Source organism: Leptidea sinapis, chromosome 44 (assembly GCF_905404315.1).
Source record: "Leptidea sinapis chromosome 44, ilLepSina1.1, whole genome shotgun sequence".
NCBI classification, from domain to species: domain Eukaryota; kingdom Metazoa; phylum Arthropoda; class Insecta; order Lepidoptera; family Pieridae; genus Leptidea; species Leptidea sinapis.
In genome coordinates, this window is record NC_066308.1 from 7,241,469 (window position 1) to 7,246,206 (window position 4,738).

Genomic DNA, 4,738 nt, shown 5'->3' on the forward strand with positions numbered 1-4,738 from the left:
ATTGATATAATTGTTTATCATAAAATAGAGCCTTACTTAACATAATATACACATTGCCATATAAACAAAAATTTCCTTATTGTGATTATCTTACTAACTAGTAATTAAGATAATATGATAATTAAACTAATTTAGTATTAAATATTTTGGATTGAACATGTTACTTTTAAAATATCATATTGGAGGTAGATCACACACAATCCAAAAATTTATGTAAGTATTTAAAGTCATGTTCATGAATAGTTAATCATACCTAGGCAATATTCTTATCTAAATGTTGCAATAGACTGAGATTCAAATCATAACAGAATGCAAATTACATTCGATTCATGACAATGATTTATAATATATTATATGGAAAAGCAAAATTATCGTGATTCATCGCCAACAGCATGATTTATAAAAAGGGAGCGTTGCTTAGAAACAGATAATAGATCTTAAATTGGAGCATAAAATATTTTGATAGATAGACTGCTATCTTAAGATAAAATATCTACTTATTTCAATACTTAGATTTGGCTAAATGCTAGTGCAATGCTGTCATTCAAGCTAAGGCGGTGCCAGTAATCACCAGCGATACGATGGCGGTCAAATAACGGCCGGATGGTCAGACCCCAACAAATGTTTTCATGGTAACCATCAAAGAAAGGACTAAATTTTTAGAGTAAATTATAACGATGGCATAATTATATGATTACGTAAACTCACCACATTACAAAATACTAAATATTTCACTCACAAGTCACAACACAACATTACACAAAATTTCAATCCACTTTCTTCCACGATTTGACAAATTGTGGACAAATGACAAGAATATTCAAAATTGAAATTGACAATACCTTTTTCTTAAATCATATCTTCTTCAACTTACAATAAGGCAAAGAGACATAGCTATGCAGCCGTTGCGGAGAATAATAATAATTATTATTTTTAGAACAAAAATATATTTATTCTGCGCTTATTATTTGAGTCGTGCAGCAGGGTAATTCTGTTAAATAACTTTGTCATTTGAGTCGTGCAGTGCTAGGTGACCTATTCACAAATATTCACTGCACAGTGCACTGCTACTACTCGAATCCTGCAATAAAACTGCTACAAGTAATATAACCATATAATCCAAATTAATTTCTACAAATGAATGAATGGTCAAAAAAGCTATGTATGAATTAAAATAAATGGTAAATATATGCTGAAAAAACTTTAAGAGGTTTAAAAATTATTATCATTGTTTGGCTTGATGGCGTATCCTTTTAGATTTCGCTACTGACTAGTGTATATGTGGTCAACTCTGCTATATATGGCTTCGTGAATAAACAAGGTCTTCAGAAACACTGTTGATGTATCTAAAACAAAAAAGACGAACATAATTTATACAAAGAGTTAGTTTGTTAAAAAGGCAAACAAACAAAAGTTTCATATTATTTTGGGTAATGAATGAACATAAAATATTAACAAAAGGGGAATTAACAAATGAGAGTAAGGATTTGAAATCAGTGGGGCAAGGGATATCAGGAGGAAGGAGATCATAAAGAGAAGAAGACAGTCGAGGGCAACTGAAAAAGATGTGATTAGGAGTTCCTTCATCAAGTCCACACTCACAAAGAGAGCTGTCTCTTATACGCAGCTTAGCCAGATGGACGGGGGTACACGCATGGCCTAGCCTTAACCTACAGATTGTACTTGTAACGTGTTTATGAGTATCTTTGAAATTACAGAACCAAGGACGAGTAGGAATTGAGGATTGAACATCAGCGTAGTTTACGTTACCTTTAAAAGAACTAGTCTATTGCTAATACATTTTCCAGGATGTGTTTAATTATTCTAGTAGCCGCCAATATTGACAAATGATGTTCTTACATATTCTTAAGTTTGATAATATGTTTTTTTTGAACTGATGGCCTCGATGCCTATGTTAAAAAAGAGTGTAGTGTGGGGGCGTTTTCGTTTAAATAGTTATAAAATCGCAGTAAAAAAATAAAAATCTGTTAAACAAATACTTTAAGGATGCAGCTTTATTCATTATAGCATAAAATATATTTATTTTAAGCAAAAATCCAAAGTATTATTTTTTAACGGAGAAATTATCATTTTATTGGTACAAGAGGTTTACTCTTCCACTTTGTAACTTTTTAAAACGAAATTCAATAATAACACAGTGTTTTTTAATATTATATATTATTATTCAATTAGTATAATTTTACTAGAGATTGTAGATCTAATTTTTGCATCTCAATAGTAATAACTTCGTAGTGGTATTAAATAAATTGATGTATTATACCATTTTGAAAACTGTATGAACTGCGCATTCAAAATAGCTGGCCACTTACGTTTTCATACCTTTTTTTAAATGAAACACTCAAATTATGCCAAAATTATTTTGGTATCAAGAATCATGTCTAAAACTCAAGTTCTTATTTTGTTTTTGAAAAAAGTATCATAGATACTTATATTGTTTAATGTATTGCTAGTAATATAGTCTATCAGGAATAAGATGACACCAAAAACGCCACAAATTTCATTAATTTGTGGGCGTTGTGTGAAGTAAAGTAAAGAAAGTAGGTTTTTCTAAAAAAAAAACATATTTTGGGTATCACTAGGAATTATTATTTTTTGATATTTTTTTCTGAGCGCTGGAAAGCTGTCCCATGCGGGGTTCAAGTGTTATCCATTCTTTCTGGGACATCCTGTATACTAGAGCTATTTGTAACTATTTTAAATAGAGATGTAGTATCAAAAATCTTCCCCAAAAAAACCGCCCACGGTTTTTTCACTATGTCCATATATTTTTCGGCTTGTCCTATCAGTTTTAACCCTTGTTGTACAGAAACAAAAGATTTTTACTGGATATTACGCGATAGAGATGCAAGATTTGTCCCGTTCTATCTCAGCTTGTCGCAAGCTATCGCTTTTCCTTTCTATTTGTAAGGAAGTTACCGACGCCACTTCTGTAGCGTTAATATTCTAAGGCCAGACTATAGCAATCTCCATCACGTGACGCTGTGTTGATAAAACTTAAAATTATATATAGTGTCATTATGAAATGAATGAACATAAAATATTAACAAAAGGGGAATTAACAAATGAGAGTAAGGATTTGAAATCAGTGGGGCAAGGGATATCAGGAGGAAGGAGATCATAAAGAGAAGAAGACAGTCGAGGGCAACTGAAAAAGATGTGATTAGGAGTTCCTTCATCAAGTCCACACTCACAAAGAGAGCTGTCTCTTATACGCAGCTTAGCCAGATGGACGGGGGTACACGCATGGCCTAGCCTTAACCTACAGATTGTACTTGTAACGTGTTTATGAGTATCTTTGAAATTACAGAACCAAGGACGAGTAGGAATTGAGGATTGAACATCAGCGTAGTTTACGTTACCTTTAAAAGAACTAGTCTATTGCTAATACATTTTCCAGGATGTGTTTAATTATTCTAGTAGCCGCCAATATTGACAAATGATGTTCTTACATATTCTTAAGTTTGATAATATGTTTTTTTTTGAACTGATGGCCTCGATGCCTATGTTAAAAAAGAGTGTAGTGTGGGGGCGTTTTCGTTTAAATAGTTATAAAATCGCAGTAAAAAAATAAAAATCTGTTAAACAAATACTTTAAGGATGCAGCTTTATTCATTATAGCATAAAATATATTTATTTTAAGCAAAAATCCAAAGTATTATTTTTTAACGGAGAAATTATCATTTTATTGGTACAAGAGGTTTACTCTTCCACTTTGTAACTTTTTAAAACGAAATTCAATAATAACACAGTGTTTTTTAATATTATATATTATTATTCAATTAGTATAATTTTACTAGAGATTGTAGATCTAATTTTTGCATCTCAATAGTAATAACTTCGTAGTGGTATTAAATAAATTGATGTATTATACCATTTTGAAAACTGTATGAACTGCGCATTCAAAATAGCTGGCCACTTACGTTTTCATACCTTTTTTTAAATGAAACACTCAAATTATGCCAAAATTATTTTGGTATCAAGAATCATGTCTAAAACTCAAGTTCTTATTTTGTTTTTGAAAAAAGTATCATAGATACTTATATTGTTTAATGTATTGCTAGTAATATAGTCTATCAGGAATAAGATGACACCAAAAACGCCACAAATTTCATTAATTTGTGGGCGTTGTGTGAAGTAAAGTAAAGAAAGTAGGTTTTTCTAAAAAAAAAACATATTTTGGGTATCACTAGGAATTATTATTTTTTGATATTTTTTTCTGAGCGCTGGAAAGCTGTCCCATGCGGGGTTCAAGTGTTATCCATTCTTTCTGGGACATCCTGTATACTAGAGCTATTTGTAACTATTTTAAATAGAGATGTAGTATCAAAAATCTTCCCCAAAAAAACCGCCCACGGTTTTTTCACTATGTCCATATATTTTTCGGCTTGTCCTATCAGTTTTAACCCTTGTTGTACAGAAACAAAAGATTTTTACTGGATATTACGCGATAGAGATGCAAGATTTGTCCCGTTCTATCTCAGCTTGTCGCAAGCTATCGCTTTTCCTTTCTATTTGTAAGGAAGTTACCGACGCCACTTCTGTAGCGTTAATATTCTAAGGCCAGACTATAGCAATCTCCATCACGTGACGCTGTGTTGATAAAACTTAAAATTATATATAGTGTCATTACTATAAGCGAAAAAAAAAGAAAAAACTGTCATTAGTCACTTGTCAGTAATGTCATGTCTGCTAAGTGCTAATTTGTACTAAAGTTCAC

General features: G+C 31.5%; 1 protein-coding gene across 2 annotated transcripts in view; it reads right to left on the reverse strand.

The window, feature by feature from the left end:
* The window catches only part of LOC126977313 (ADP-ribosylation factor 6), a 48,255-nt gene extending 47,456 nt beyond the window's left edge, over positions 1 to 799 (reverse strand). The window contains exon 1 of one of the 2 annotated variants that reach the window (XM_050826087.1): positions 709 to 799. The gene's annotated coding sequence lies outside the window, so the exon portion shown is untranslated. The remainder of the gene's footprint in view (positions 1 to 708) is intronic. The other variant, XM_050826088.1, reaches the window with a different exon arrangement.
* Between the last annotated feature and the right edge of the window lie 3,939 nt (positions 800 to 4,738).